Source organism: Manihot esculenta, chromosome 3 (genome assembly GCF_001659605.2).
Source record: "Manihot esculenta cultivar AM560-2 chromosome 3, M.esculenta_v8, whole genome shotgun sequence".
NCBI lineage: Eukaryota > Viridiplantae > Streptophyta > Magnoliopsida > Malpighiales > Euphorbiaceae > Manihot > Manihot esculenta.
Genome location: NC_035163.2, coordinates 18,890,339 through 18,907,972, shown reverse-complemented (window position 1 = coordinate 18,907,972; position 17,634 = coordinate 18,890,339). Strand labels below are relative to the sequence as shown.

The 17,634-nt window shown below is 33.6% G+C and overlaps 2 non-coding genes across 2 annotated transcripts; both read right to left on the bottom strand.

The window, feature by feature from the left end:
* Nucleotides 1–4,150: 4,150 nt before the first annotated feature.
* Nucleotides 4,151–4,222, bottom strand: TRNAG-UCC. Its single transcript has one exon. It is a non-coding gene; the product is annotated as a tRNA-Gly (tRNA).
* A 2,150-nt stretch (nucleotides 4,223–6,372) lies between these two features.
* TRNAG-UCC lies at nucleotides 6,373–6,444 on the bottom strand. The gene has a single exon. It is a non-coding gene; the product is annotated as a tRNA-Gly (tRNA).
* Between the last annotated feature and the right edge of the window lie 11,190 nt (nucleotides 6,445–17,634).

Genomic DNA, 17,634 nt, shown 5'->3' with positions numbered 1-17,634 from the left:
GTGCCAGAGGAGAATTAAATGGTCGTTACGCATGGAACAGAGATCTGATACTCTTGTACATCCGTATCAGTATGGCAGAGACAGGTGGCCCAATGGAAGCAAGGCTGTTACACGTCACTGACAGGCAGAGGAAAGGAATAAAAGGAGAGAAACACCCTCCTCTCAGACCAAGCTTACAGAACCATTTGTAAACCATATTTTCTGAATCTCAGATCATTACTAGTCATACTTATTAGTTTATGTATCATAAGTTTTTGAGAAATACTTTAAATGTTGAATTTGCTCTAGGTTTTTTCACTTTAACATTTTGAATTTCAGATAGGGTGCTTGGGCGAAACTTAATTTGGAATAGTTTGAATCTTCTATATTAAATCTTTTCTTGATTAATAAAATTTAATCTTTTCTTGATTAATAAAATTTATATTTTTTTTTGAAAGTATAATAAAATTTATATTAAAAAAGTAATTTATAATAACAAGTTGCACCGTTGATCTAGACAGGTAGTCGTGAATTGTTGGGTGTTGGTTGTTGGTTGCGTATTCAAATTTTTAAATTACAAGTCAACTATTAGACTTCAAAATCTGTTAAAGGGAATATCTTGTGTGTTAAAAGATTTCTATATGCGCATGGGATTTATACAAGTTATTCACTATTATTTTTTAATTAATATTATATGTTTTTTCTTCTTCTTATAAATTGGCTAAGAAAAACTTCAGACTTTATTCTAAAATGCGTATTGATTTTATATTTTCAAATTAATATAATTGAAAAATTATTATTTAGTTTCCATAATAAAATTCATTAATTAGTATATCTATTTTGAAAAATAGATTAAAACGTTTCTATTTTAAAAAATACATTAAAGCATTCTTAATATTTTAAAGAGTCTACTAAATAGTAGACTCTGTTAATTTTAGCGGTTAAATATTTTACTGTTTAGTCTTTATAATTTTAAAAAATTTATTAGTTAGTCTCTCAAGTGTTTAAAATATCTAATGATTAATTCCTCCGCATTAAGAGTATTTTAGATTTTTATTATATTTTAGATTTTTATTATATTTAACGTTTGAAATTAACGAGAGACTAATTAGTAAACTTTTTAAAATATTAGGGTCATTTTAATGTATTTTTCAAAATAAATAGATCAATTAATGAATTTTGTCATATCACATAAACTAAGTAATTAATTTCTCTAATATTATTAATAAAAAAATATACTCAGTCACAGAATTTTATAACCAAAAATTTCACATTACAAAATCAAGGTTTAACTTAAAAATAAATACATTTGTTTAAGGATGAGGCTAAGGAAAGTAGGTGGTTATATGAGTACTAATTTTCCAATCATGATTAAGTGATAATTTTTCAATTATGATTATACACGGATATGAGTGAATTTAAAGTTCCATACAGTATCAATGATAGTAAAGATTTACATCTCTCCATACATTATCAATTATAGTAAAGTTAGTATTTGAATGAGCATTTGCTTTTATTAGCCTCACCCTTAGTTAAATATTTAAAAATTTCAAATTAAACATCTATTTCCACATTTCTTTATCAAAATAAATAAGTATACTCTTTTTTATTATTTTTTTTTCTTCATTCAACTTTGTTTGAGATTGGTTTCACATTAAAAATAAACAAATTGCTTTTTTTTTTTTTTTTTAAATCTTAGACAACTATAATTAGTTTTAAGTTGGGATTAAGGAGAAATTATCCGATGGATCATTGTACCATGTAAAATTGCTCCATGATACAATAAACTAATAAAAATAAAATAAATAGATAACTAAAATCTATACATGAATTAATAAACCCTAAAAATATGATAATTAACTAGTAGTTTAAGAGATATTTTCTCTCGTCCCTCTTTCTATTTTAAGTGCTAGGCCTTTTTTTTGCTGCTTCATCAGTCTTGCAAAGGAGGGTTCATATCTTCCCAATTTCGTCGTGGGTTTTCCTTATAACTCCAAATTGGGATGTATATAGATTTTTTATTGTGATGGCTAGCGGGATATAGTGGTTGCCTTGCATGTGCTTTTTTTTTTTTTTTTTATGGTTGTTTTTATTGTGTGTGTTTTGAAGGTATACTAGAAGCTCATATCCGAGCCTTTTGTTTTCAGATACGATGGCAAGATGAAGAGATATCATCAAATATAATGACTTGTTAGGGTTATAGATGCCCTGGCATGAATGGACCATTGTAAAGTACACTGCAACCATCTTGTTGTCGAGTTTTGTTTGTTTTTTCTGCTTCCTGTATGCGTGAGATGCTTTTTTACAGGATGGATTTAGGAAGCTGAAAATGGTAACTCAAGAACATTACCAATGCCCTTGAACGACTTTAGTCCCCTAAAGGCTATATGAGAGTGAGATCGTCAGGAGCTCCACTTCTTTGGTCCTAGTACCCAAGGCTTTGTCCTTCCTTTTTCTGACCGACCTAAGTTTGCTTATGTGGGGTTCTTGTGAGCTTTTTTCGTGATGCTTTTGGCGCCTCATGTTAATGGTTGTATTCAGTAGTGGTCATGATCTGATGGAGATTCAGCGTGCAACGTTGCTTCGCAATATTTGGTGATGAGTGCGGAATTGCCTTCTTGGGTCAGTTAGACTCAATGCCCTAGGGTCCTTTTTATGGGTTGGGCTGTATTTTTATGTATTTTATCTTGTAGGGCTCATTGGGCTTTGGAACTCTTTTAAGGTCTCTAGCTTATCTATGTAATTTCCCTTACATTTTAATAGAATTCTATCTCTAACAAAAAAAAAAAAATTACTATAAGTCTCTAGAGAAAACTTATTAGTTGATCTTTCTATTTAAAAAATTACATTAAAACATCCCTGATGTTTTAAAAAGCCTATTAATCAGTCTTTCCATTAATTTTAATTGTTAAGTATTGCCAAAAAGTCTAAAATATCTCTGATATGGAGGAACTAATTAGTATACTTTTTAAAATTTTGAATGATCAACTTATAAATTTTTTAAAACTATAAGAATTAAATAGTAAAATATTTAACGCCTAAAATTAATAGAGAGACTAACTAATAGACTTTTTAAAATTTCAAAAACGTTTTAATATATTTTTCAAAACTTAAGGATCAATTAATAAATTTTTCATATCAGAGACTAAATAATAATTTTTTAAATTTATAGAAAAATATAACATTTTTACACAAGTATTTTACCTAATTGTTTATTGTATTATATAAATATTCTATATGGATAACTGTTTCACTCTATGTTTTTTTTTAATTGAAGAGTAAAAATTCAAACATAAATCTATTAGGTAAGTTGTACATCTTTTTAAATGCTGAATTAAATTGGGTCTGAGTCTATAATTAATTAATTATAATAAAATCATAAAACCTCGGAAAATCAAATAATATCTATTTATATATTATTTTGAGTAGTTAATATTAAATACTTTAAGAGATTTTAAATTTTATTTTCTCAATTTTCAATTTCTATTTTCCAAAAAAAATATATCAAACACTTTAAAACGAGATATTTTTACTTTTTTCATTACGAGACATTAATTTTGGTATTTTTTTTTTAAATGGATTTTTGATATTTGTTAAATTGTGTAATTGCTTTGCAATCATTTTATTGACTTTCTTTTAACACTGGTAAAATACATTCATTAATTTTAATTCTTGATATAAACAAAAATTCTAATGGAAAATTACGGTTACCAAAATAATTTTAATAAAATTCACAGAAATTTATATATATATTTCCTTCAGAATGAATAATCCTAAACCATATATTTATCCCACAAATTTCTCATTGTTTTAAATTTCATTTATGGGTAACTCTATATTTGATTTTATTTCAATTTAATTCAGATAAGTCTATCCAACTATTCAAAGGGAAAAAAATTTCCATTCAATTTGTTTTTTTTTTTTTGGGTTAAATTATATATGTGATATTAAATTTATGAATATTGAAAAAATAATAAGAGTTTATTATATCTTAAACAATTTAATTTAAAATAAAAAAAATAATGAAATCCAAAGATAAGTAAATAATCTAAAATGCTGTAAACTTATTATTAAAAAATTATATGTTTTTATTTTGAAAATATTTTTTCTCTTTTTTAAAAAATGCAATTACAAAATTTCTTACAATATATATTTACAGGAAAAATATGACTGCGTTTGCCGGGAGTCGAACCCGGGTCTATTGCTTGGAAGGCAATTATCCTAACCGTTGGACTACAAACGCATTACGTCAGTGTGTTTCGAAAATATATAATATAGTGCTGTCTGATCTTTACAGATTGTGTGGAAATATCAAAAAAATTATGGTGTCATTAAAATAATTGTTCATTTTTATAATTTAATTTATATTCAAATAATACATCGTAATATTATTTTTAGCGTTTAAAAATTGATATTATTAATTAATGTGAAATATTATTTTGATACAAATTAAATATGAACCATAAAATAAAAATAATGAGATTATAATATATTATTTTATATTTTTTTATAAATATTAAAAAATATATTATTTAACAATCATATTTTACTTGTTAGTTTATATTTTTTAATAGCGTTTAAAAATTATTATCATTTACTTATTATGAGATATTAATTTAATATTAAATTTTTGAGTGAAAATAAGCGATATAATAAAATATTTTTTTATAATTTCTCCTATTTTATATCCTACCCACTAAAGTTTGATACTAAGAATTAGTTGTTGTATTTGTAGAAATAGCAACCAAAGTAAGTTACTTTGGAATATTTGACCGAACCAAAAACAAGTTTTCAATTATTTTGCTGACGTGGCATAAATAAATATGGATTACAAATTTTAAATACTATTTTATCCTTACCATTGTCCACCGTCTCCATCTAACTCTCACTCATTGATAGAAGTTTTACTATTAAATATCAATTAAAACCCAACAAGTAGGTAGGGCAAACCCAAAATTGAATATTAAGGAGCCAAAATTATTAAATTAAAATGGGTATTTTAATTATTATATAATAATGAAATTCAAATTGCATTTTATTAAAATATAAACCTCATTTCAAAAATTTAAAAAAAAAATTCATACTATATATCCAAATTTGCCTATCTCATACTAATATATCATGATATAAAGTATTGAATGAAAAAACCTAATACAAAAAAGCATAGTGAACTTATTTTTTAGTCATAACTTTGAAAATATAAACTTTATAATGATGTATGTTAAAAAATTAAGTGTGATTAAAAAATAAATTTTAAAATTTTAAGAATTTAAGTATGTATATAAATATTTTTATTTAATTGTAATCTCTATCAAAGTAGCAGAGAGAGAAGAAAGATGAAAGTAGCAAAAGGTTAGCGAGATATCTTATTTTTATTTTTTTCGGTTTTTTCAGCAGTTGATCGCATTTGATGGTCTTTTGAGTGTTGAGTTGTGTGTTTTAGGTTTGATCGATTAGGATTTCGTCTCCTTCGATGATTCATTTTTATTCTTTCAGTTGTATTTTTATTGTAGATGTTAGGATTTTTTAGTGAAGAAATAGGTTAAAAATCTAAAGTTATTGCTATGTAGATTTAGAATTTTTTAGTGGAAATATTGTTATATGTGTCGGTAACCGATGATCTAAAAAGTTACGATATAATATATTTTTTATGAAGTTACGGTTGTCTTTTTTATGATACTTCCTCCTAAATTGAAGGTTTATTTAGTCTAATTTTAAAGATGGTAGCGTAGTTGAGATTATTAAATAGAAAAAAAATAAAAAAAAATCGTTTTCACTGTTGTCTTTAAAAGAAATTAAGTTTGATATTTATTAGATTGTGTAATTGCTTTGGAATTATTTATTGATTTTTATTTTTTTATAGTGGGAAAATACTTTCGTTAATTTTAATTTTTGTTATAAATAAAAAATTTAAAGGAAAATTATGTTTACCAAAATAATTATAATAAAATTCATAGAAATATATATATATATCTTCTTCAGAATGAATAATCCTAAATCATACCTTTATGGCACAATTTTGTCATTGTATTAAATTTCATTTATGGGTTAATCTATATTTGATTTTATTTCAATTTAATTCAGATAAGACAATCCAGCTATTGAAAAGGGAAAAAAGAAATTTCCTTAAATTTGTTTATTTTTATTAAATTATGTATGTCATATTCAATTTATGAATATTGAAAAAATAATAAGAATTTATTATATCCTAAACAATTTAATTTAAAATAAAACAAATAATGAAATCCAAAGAAAAATTAATATTCTAAAATGCTGTAAACTTATTATTCGAAAATTAGAATATTTTTATTCCTTTTTTACAAATTAAAAAGAAAGAAATTACAATTTAAAAATTCTTAGAATATATATTTAATCTCAAGAGAAAAAAATATTTGCGTTTGCCGGGAGTCGAACCCGGGTCTATTGCTTGGAAGGCAATTATCCTAACCGTTGGACTACAAACGCATCATGACTTTTGGCCTTGGTTTTTAACTTGTGGCTCAAAGCAACTAACTGTGATTTTGGGCAAAACGGCTATTTTAATCCTTAAAATATTTATTAATAGTAAGATAAATTTTTAATTTTTTTAAGTTTAAACAGGTTGTTTAACTATTAAAACAAGTTAAATAAATTCTTTAAATTTTTTAAAATAAATCAAATATGCCTTAAGATTATATATATACTCTTTAAAAACTAAATAGAACAAATAAGTCTTTTATTTATTAAAATAGATAAAAAGATATTATTTTATTGAAATGCGAATTATAAAATGTTAAAAGAACACAATTTATTAATTGCATTACTAATATTATAAAAATACTTTAATTTCATAAAATACACTTAAATTTTTATTATCATAAAACTTTGTTACCTATTATAGGTTTTCAAGTTTAAAATAATATATATATATATATATATATATATATATATATATATTATTTTCTCTAATAATTTTTGTTTAATATTTTTTCTCTCTTTTTAAAAAATTTATATTTAACACCAAAAATTTTTAAATTTTAAATTTTAAACTAAAATATTATTTATTTATTAAATATATTATTAATTTTAAAGAATTATTATTATTATTATTATAAATTAGAGATTTATTCAGCTTCGCCATTTAGTTGTTTTTTTTTTAAAATAAAACAAAGCTAAATAATCTTCTAATCGGAATCGGTGATAGTACGAGACTGAGCATTTGAATCCACCACAAATTGATTATTTAATCATGTAATATTATTAATATTATTATTAAGAATTTTACACGTGTTGAATCCATCAATTATAAATTTATTTCTTTTTTCTTAATTGATAAGAATTTGTAGATAAGGTAAATGAGTATCGATCCCATATAAACCTTACTTTTATTTAATTTAGATAACTAGTTGAAATAAAAAAGTAGTTGAATATACAAAGTGAGAAGAAAAAATTTTTTGATAAAATTTATTTTTTATTTTGGACAAGCAAAAAATACTTAAGAGAAAAATAAACAATACAATTAAATTTGAGAAACAAATAATTAATTAAAAATTTTGCTGAAAATAATCAAATTGAGATGTTTTGTAGTTAATTATCGATTAGAAAAATAATTTATTTTATTATCTATTATTTGATTATAATGGTTAAACACGCGAATTCCACCAATTATTTCTTATAATTAAATTAATCCGCTTCACGCTTAAATTAATTTTTAGTTAACTTATAACCCCAACAGATATGTAGATTTAATTAGTCAACTGCATGAAGAAAGAAAAATCAAAACACACGTTTTATTTAAATAAAATCTACTAATTCCTTAATATAAATTAATATGTTATTCGCTATTTGATATTAACCTAATTAGACAATTAGAGATTTAATCAGATTAATTAGCAATATGTTATCTTTTCAAAAGATTCAATGAGCCCCTTAAATTTTTAAAAAATGACAATAGAGGTGGTGTTTCTCGAATTCAGAAATTAATAGAAAATAGAAATAAAATAAAAAGAATTGAAACACATAACCACACAACTCAAATAAAATCTCAATTTAAATTAACCTCAACCGAAAAGAATTGTTTAGCTTCTAAAGACCATAATAAAATTGTAAAACTAAAGAAAAAAAGAAGAAAAAGATGCAGAAGAAGAGAGAGGGGGCGGCAAGAGAGGAGAGGAGGGAGAGAAAAAAATATGTGATCCTAGATTTAATTCTAGGAGTCTTTATATAGAAAAAAAAGACAAAATTTAATAATTTAAAATAAACTCTACTACTCCTATCTTATCTCTATCATAATCTGATTGTGTTTGATCCAACTTGAAGCTGATTAGGTGGCAAAATCTGCTGAAGTGGCGCTTTCTGAAGTTTTTCATCGCCTTAGGCTACAGGTTTGACATGTTGCGACCTTCTAGTCCAAGAATTCTTCAATTTAGCCTTTTTTTTGTTCATTTTCTCAACTTCCACTCAAAAAACCTGTCCAAAATTAAATTTCAAGTAAAAATTGAATATTTATACCAAAATCATAGCAAAATTATGGAATTAAATAAGGAAAAAATTGTGAGTTTTGCAACTTATCAAAACTTCATACAAAAATTGAGGAGAGCATACCCCATTCAAAACCAATCATTGAAACAGCTGCCTTGCAACAGAATGAGCCGTCTAATTCGCTGACCTTTTCACAACCTTAATAGCCAATTGTGGCAAACTCAACATTAACAACCTACAATTATCAACTATCATACCAAAATAGGATAAATCAATAGAATCAGTAGCCATAGTATTTACAAGTACATGACAATCTGATTCTATTATTGAAACATTGAACTGCTGCCTCTTTAACTAACTCAAAGCCTCACTAAAACAAAGTGTCTCTCCCACCAAAGGATCTTGAATTGCTGGCATAGAACACACACATCTAGCAACGAAAGTCCCTGCCAATCACGAATCACAATTCCAAGCCCATAAACATCCACACCTGGTACCAAAGAGGCATTAATATTGCATTTTAGCGTATTAATAGGTGGGGGCTGCCACAAAACAGGATGCTACACATGCATAACCATACGTTGAGGGATAATTTGGGCATTGATCCAAGCTTTATACTATTGCTGAGCAAGTTGCAAGATAGAATGAGGATACATAGTTTTGTCATTCCAAATCACTTCATTTCGCTCATACCATAACTAATATAGAACACATAATGCCTCAGCCACCATCTCCTTATCATTGCCATGCAAATGCAATAACTATGCAGATATTGAGTCCACTTGAAACCTGTTCAAAATTAAATTTCAAGTAAAAATTGAATATTTATACCAAAATCATAGTAAAATTATGGAATTACATAAGGAAAAAGTTGTGAGTTTTGCAACTCATCAGAACTTCATACAAAAATTAAGGAGGGCATACCCCCATTCAAAACCTATTATAGGTTATAGGAAGTAAATATGTTAATATAGAAAGTAAATATTGATAGATTGGTCAGTTGCTTAATCTTAGGATTATATAATTATAGGCTTGATTTTTCTTCCTGTTTAGATATCGTATCTCATGTATAAATAGATTGTAATCTCTATTTGTGAAATACAACAAATATTATCATTCTACATGGTATCAGAGTCTCATCCATGAAGATTTAAATTTTGAAGATTTAGGACTCTGTTCATTTGGATTACCCATAAAGGGTAACATTTGGAGACTTAGGACTCTATTTATTTGGTTACCCATAAAGGGTAATATTTGGAGACTTAGGGCTCTGTTCATCGGAGTTACCCATAAAGGGTAACATTTGGAGACTCAGGGCTCTGTTCATTTGGAGAACCATAAAAGGTAACATTTGGAGACTTAAGGCTCTATTCATTTGGGTTATTGGAGACTTAGGATACTGTTCATCGAGTACTATTCACGGGTACTGTTTAATTGTTTTAGGTTAGTTGTCCTTATGGCTGAAGTTGATTATATATGTAACAAGTTGGGCATGATTAACATTTATGCTCCAACTTAAGGGGGAGTATTATAGGTTATAGGAAGTAAATATTTTAATATAGAAAGTAAATATTGATATATGAGTCAGTTGCGTAATCTTAGGATTATATAATTATAGGCTTGATTTTCATTCCCGTTTAGATATCGTATCTTATGTATAAATAGATTGTAATCTCTATTTGTGAAATACAACAAATATTATCATTCTACAAAACCAATCATTGAAACAGATGCCCTTGCAACAAAATGAGCCGTCTAATTCACGGATCTTTTCACAAACTTAATAGCTAACTGTGGCAAACTCAACATTAACAACCTACAATCATAAACTATCATACCAAAATAGGATAAATCAATAGAATCAGTAGCCATAGTATTTACAAGTACATGACAATCTGATTATATTATTGAAACGTTGAACTGCTGCCTCTTCAACTAACTCAAAGCCTCCCTAAAACAAAGTGCCTCTCCCACCAAAGGATATTGAATTACTAGCATAGAACACGCACGTCTAGCAACAAAAGTCCCTGCCAATCACGAATCATAATTCCAAGTCCATAAACATCCACACCTGGTACCAAAGAGGCATCAATATTGCATTTTAGCATGTTAATAGGTGGGGGCTGCCACAAAACAGGATGCTACACATGTATAACCATACGGTGAGGGATAATTTGGGCATTGATCTAAGCTTTAGACTGTTGTTAAGCAAGTTGCAAGATAGAATGAGGATACACAGTTTTGTCATTCCAAATCACTTCATTTCGCCCATACCATAATTGATATAGAACACATAATGCCTCAGCCACCATCTCCTTATCATTTCCAAGCAAACGCAAGAACTATGCAGATATCGAGTCCACTTGTATATTTCCAATCTTCGTCATTACCCACATCTGCCTGGAAAACTGACATTGCAACAATAAATGAATAGTAGTCTCATCATAACAACCACATAATGGACATAGCAAAGGGATAATGCCATTTTTCTTTAACAAATTCGTAGTACAAGGTATCAAATCCAAATTAAAACGCCATGCAAAATGTTTCACTTTGCTTGGGATAGTGGCTTTCCAAATCAAGGACCAAACGTCACCAGCCACAAAAAGGGCATTATTCAAAGCTTGAACTGCAACTGTAACGACCCGGAATCCGGATCGTTACTGGCGCTAGGATCCAGATCGACATAAGGCCGCCGGGACCCGTAGCAAGCCTGACATACATCCTGTAAACCTGTTTAATCCCATACATGATCAACATAAACATAAAAATTTTGAACTTTTCTCATTCATTTACCAAACTCAACCTGTGCATGCACAACTAATGATCATAATCATCAACCCCACATTGGAGTCCTCATCAATGCTTCAATGGGGTAATATAATATCATAAAAGTTTGGTTAAACTTAAACATCATAAACATTTCATTAAAAGATCATGTAACCAAAAAGGGATTAACAACATACTAGGGTCAAGCACAATTCTAAACCTCAATACTCATCATTACATTACATAACTGTTTAATACTTTACAATATATCATGTCCACATCTAACTATTACATAGACATAACTTTAATCTTCTTAACCTCCTGGCCTATCCCGAACCTGCATACCTGGGGGATTAGGGAAATGGGGTGAGCTACTAGAGCCCAGTGAGCAGAATAATAAAACATTTGAATCATACGCTATAATGGAATGCATCACATCACAATCAAATCACATTAAGGATGAACTTGTCACCAATAGCCCTTTACATTTCCATTAGTGCCAGAACGTAGAATGGGTCCTGGTCTTTCTCTTACATAACATATCATAACATTCCAAGGTGCCAGGGATGTAGAATGGGTCTTCCTGGACTTTCTCTTACATAGTGTCAGGGACGTAGAATGGGTCTTCCTGGACTTCCATACTGTATCATCATCATATCATATCATTCCATATGAGGGCTAAAGGATCATTCAATATTCATTCACATCAACAACAAAATATGCAATGCAACATATTCGTGAATTCTAATGCAACAACCTAATATATACATATCACATGGTATTCATGATGCGTGAATCATGCTAAAACTTTCATTAAGTTAAAACGTAAAGGTTTATTCTACTCACCTCTGGCTGACTCTAAAGCTGCTAGCTCACTGCTGGGGTCCTCGGTTCCTCGGGTCCGAACCTATACAGGTGGACTCAAATGAGGGACCAAACACTCAAGAACATGACTCTAAAATACTCCCCAAAAACCCCCTAAAACACCTTAAAACAATCATAGAAAACATGCAAAGGAAGGCTGAACAGGGCACTTTCGGCGGTAGGTTCGGCGGCCGAAAGTCCCTCCAGAGCCGAAAGTCATGCACCTTCGGCGGCACTTTTGGCGGTCGAAGGTTCCCTCCAGAGACGAAACTCATGCATGTTCGGCGGCACCTTCGGCGGCCGAAACTCCCTTCCAAAGCTGAAAGTCCACTTTCGGGGGCAGGGTTCGGCAGCCAAAAGTTGGCCTCCACAGGCAGGTTCGACGACCGAAAGTGCCTTCGGTTGCCGAACCTGAGTTCTTCCAAAGGGCAGAACTCAGCCTGTTTCATGCACAAATGCCTCCCAATCCATTCCATCATGCATTTACCTATTCTACAACAAGCAACTCAAGCCAACAAGAATAAAGGGGTCTCAAACTAACCTAAACCCCAACCAAAGCACATCAAACATGCATAAATAACCCACATTGCTAAAAAACTCAACATAAACCCATAAACTCAAAAATAACCTAACATGCATTTCTACCCCATAGATCTTCATAAAACTTGTTTAAAACATACAAGGAAGGTTGGATCTAAGGTTACCTCTTGAAGATCGAGAGGAAAGACGATCCTAGCTTGGAGATGGGGAGAAATCACCTCTTTGGTCTCCAAGCTTCAAAACTTGCTCTTTAGCTCAAATATCTTCAAACCAAGTGAAAACTCATAAGAAAATCATGAAGATTCGAAGGTAGAAGCTCAAAATCGATGAGGGACAGCGGAGAACTCACCTTGGCCGAAAACGGGGAGAAAAGCTCACCCGTTCGGACATGGGGACCCCTTTATAGGTGGCTGGCCAAGCCACTTTCGGGGCCCTAACGTGCCTCCGCATGCATGCCATGTTCGGTGGCCGAACATAAGGTTCGGCGGCTGAACCTGGACTTCCCTCACTTATGCCTTCGGGGGCCTAAAGCACTCCCGAAGCGCATGCATGTTCGGCAGTCGAACTTGAGGTTCGGCGGCAGAACCTGGGTCTTCCTCCAAGGTTATTTTCATACAAAACTCATTTCCTTTCTTGCTTAAAACCATAAAATACATTAAAACATTTTATGAAAACATGATTTTACCCTTCTAGAGGTTTTCGACATCCGAGATTTCACCGGATGGTAGGAATTTCGATACCGGAGTCTAGCCGGGTATTACATTCTTCCCCCCCTTAAGAACATTCGTCCCCGAATGTTCACCAAGCAAACATAGCATGGCATAGAACATGAACGTACAAAGCATAAATCATCAATATATATACAAAACACATAAAACTCACCTTAGAAAAGATGAGGATATTGCTGGAGCATGGACTCCCGTGTCTCCCAGGTAACTCTTCGATGTTGTGGTGATTCCAAAGGACTTTCACCATCGAAATTTCCTTGTTCCTTAGCTTCCTGATCTGGGTGTCTAGGATCCATACTGGCTGCTCAACATAAGTGAGATCTTCTTGGATCTCTACATCAGGTTCACCAAGAACCTTGCCCGGATTTGACACGAATTTCCTCAACATAGAAACATGGAAAACCGGATGGATTCTCTCCATTGAAGCAGGTAAGTCCAACTTGTACGATACATTCCCGATCTTTTGCAAGATTTCAAAGGGTCCGATGTACCGTGGAGCTAGCTTACCTTTCTTCCCGAACCGAATCACCCCTTTCATTGGAGACACTTTGAGCAATACCAAATCCCCCTCCTGAAACTCTACTTGCCTTCTACGGATGTCTGCATAACTCTTTTGCCTGCTTGCAGCAGTCTTGATCCTTTCTCTGATTATGGGCACCACTCTGCTGGTGATCTCTACTAACTCAGGCCCTGCTAAGGCCTTTTCTCCAACTTCTTCCCAACAGACAGGCGACCTGTACTTCCTTCCATACAAAGCTTCATATGGGGCCATCCCTATGCTAGCATGATGGCTGTTATTGTAGACAAACTCCACTACAGGTAGATGTTGCCTCCAAGAACCGCCAAAATCCAGCACACACATTCTGAGCATATCCTCTATTGTCTGGATGGTCCTCTCTGACGGGACGTCCGTCTGTGGATGAAAAGCAGTGCTAAAATCCAACCTGGTACCCATGGCATTCTGCAGACTCCGCAAAAACCTAGAGGTGAACTGGGGCCCTCTATCAGACACTATTGAAACAGGAACCCCATACAACCTGACAACCTCATCAACATACACCTGCGCCAACTTGTCCACAGAATAGCCACTCCTGACAGGGATGAAGTGAGCAGATTTGGTCAATCTGTCCACAATCACCCATATGGAGTCCAATCTGTTGGACGTCGCCGGTAGCCCCACCACGAAGTCCATAGCTATATTCTCCCATTTCCACTCTGGAATAGGTAGTGGGTTAAGCATTCCAGCCGGCTTCTGATGTTCCAGCTTTACCCTCTGACATATTTCACAAGCTGACACAAACTGTGCCACTTCTCTCTTCATAGCTGGCCACCAATAAACCTTCTTCAGATCTTGATATATTTTGGTGGCTCCAGGGTGAACACTGTACCTGGCATTATGAGCTTCCCTCATAATGTCTCCCTTCAGTCCCACGTCATTTGGTACACACAATCTATTCCCATAGCGGAGGATCCCCTTGCTGTCAAATCTGAACTCTTCGTTCTTGCCTGACTGAACAGTCCTGGCAATCTTCACTAACTCTGGGTCCTCGTGCTGTTTCTGAGCCACCTGCTCCAGAAACACAGGTGTTACTCTCATCTGGGCTATCAAAGCACCTGTACCAGACAACTCCAACTATAGACCTTCATTAATGAGCTTATGAAACTCCTTCACCACTGGTCTTCTTTCTGCTGAAATATGGGACAAACTGCCAAGTGATTTCCGGCTTAAGGCATCTGCCACAACATTCGCCTTACCCGGATGGTACTGGATCTTGCAATCATAGTCACTAAGCAGCTCTACCCATCTTCTCTGCCTCATATTCAATTCCCTCTGACTCAAGATGTACTGCAGGCTCTTATGATCTGTGAAGATCTCACATTTTACCCCATAAAGGTAATGCCTCCACATCTTGAGTGCAAAGATTACCGCTGCCATTTCTAGGTCATGTGTAGGGTAATTCAACTCATGCTTCTTCAGCTGCCTAGAAGCATAAGCAATCACCCTTTCATTCTGCATTAGCACACAACCCAGTCCCACACGGGACGCATCACAGAAAACCGTGAAGTCTTCATTACTAGTTGGCAGAGCTAACACCGGTGCCGACGTCAACCTCTTCTTTAGCTCTTCAAAGCTCTCTTCACACTGGTCAGTCCATACAAACTTCTGGTTCTTCTTAGTCAGTCTGGTCATAGGAGCTACAATCTTAGAGAAGTCCTGGACGAACCTCCTATAGTAACCTGCCAAACCCAATAAGCTCTTGATCTCTGTCACTGTAGTGGGTCTGGGCCAGTTAGCTACAGTTTTCACTTTCTTGGGGTCTACCTCGATTCCATTTTCCGACACCACATGCCCCAAGAATGAAATGCTCCTCAGCCAGAACTCACACTTGAAGAACTTGGCATACAAGCCGTGTTCCCTCAAGGTCTGCAGAACTAACCTCAGATGATGGGCATGCTCCTCTGCATTCCTAGAATACATTAAGATATCATCTATGAAGACAATAACAAAGTGATCCAGGTATTGACTGAAAACTCTGTTCATGAGATCCATGAATGCTGCAGGGGCATTGGTTAACCCGAACGGCATCACAAGGAACTCATAGTGCCCATATGTGGTCCTGAATGCTGTCTTCGGCACATCCTCTTCTCTTATCCTCAGCTGATGGTACCTTGATCTCAAATCTATTTTGGAGAAACAACCTGCTCCGGCTAGCTGGTCAAATAGATCGTCGATCCTCAGCAACGGGTACTTGTTCTTGGTAGTGACCTTGTTCAACTGCCTGTAGTCGATACAAAGTCTGAGGGATCCATCCTTCTTTCTCACAAACAGCACTGGAGCACCCCAAGGTGAGGTACTCGGTCGGATGAAGCCCTTATCTACCAACTCTTGCAACTGCTCTTTAAGTTCTTTCAATTCTGCTGGTGCCATCCTGTAGGGAGGGATAGAGATCGGTCTAGTTCCAGGCATCAACTCAATTTCGAACTCTATCTCCCTAGCAGGCGGTAGACCTGGCAGCTCGTCTGGGAAAACGTCTAAAACCTCACAGACCACGGGCACTGAGGCGGGCTCTCTAACATGACTATCCAACTCTCTCACATGAGCTAGAAAACCCTGACAACCCCTCCTGAGCAGCCTACGAGCCTGCAAGGCTGATATCAAACCTCTAGGTGTACCCCTTCTGTCTCCACTGAAGACAACCTCTGACCCATCCTGACATCTGAACCTGACTACCTTGTCTCTGCAATCCAAGGTAGCGCCATGGGTAGATAGCCAATCCATCCCTAGAATGACGTCAAAATCTGTCAAATCTAGAACCACAAGATCGGCTGAAAGGCATCTTCCCTCAACAAAAACTGGACTACACTGGCAGACTGACTCTGCCACTGATGGGTCACACTTGGATCCACTGACCCATAGAGGACACTTGTAATACCCGGCTAGACTCCGACATCGGAACTCCTACCGTCCGGTGGGATTTGGATGTCGGAGATCTCTAGAAGGGTAACATCATGTTTTTATAGAATGTTTTCATGTATTTTTAATGTTTTTAAGTATGAAATTAAATGAGTTTTTTTGCATAAAAAAGTCTTTGGAGGAAAACCCAGGTTCGGCCGCCGAAAGTCAAGTTCGGCCGCCGAACTTGCATGCGTTTTGGAGGCACGTTAGGCCCCCGAAAGCATGAGCAAGGGGAGTCCAGGTTCGGCCGCCGAACCTCATGTTCGGCCGCCGAACATGGCATGCATGCGAAGGCACATTCGGCCCCCGAACGTGGTCTGGCCAGCCACTATAAAAGGGGCACTTAGCCGAAATGGGCGAGCTTTCTCCCATTTTCGGCCACAGCTAGCTTCCGACTTCCCTATCCTCAAATCTTGTGTTCTTCCTTCAAATCTCCTCCATTTTTCTTGAGTTTTAACCTCACATTGCAAGTTTTGAGCTTTTAAAACAAGTTTTGGAGCTTTGGGAACTCAGGAGCTCATTTGCTTGGATCTCCGAGTTTAGGTCGTCTCTCTCTCGATCTTCAAGAGGTAAGAGCCGATCTTAAGCTCATAGTATGTTTTAAATAAGTTTTATGAAGTTTTATGGGGTAGAAATGCATGTTTAAGTTAGTTGAGCTATGTTAGGTTTTATGTGATTTGTGAACAATGTGGCATGTTTGAGTATGTTTGAAGTGTTGTAGTTGGGGTATATGTTTGTTTGAGGCCCCTAGGAGCTTGTATGCATGTTTTGGTTGAGTGGTATGCATGATTTGAGCTTGAGAGGCGAAATGTGCATAGGAGAGCTGAGTTTCTGCCA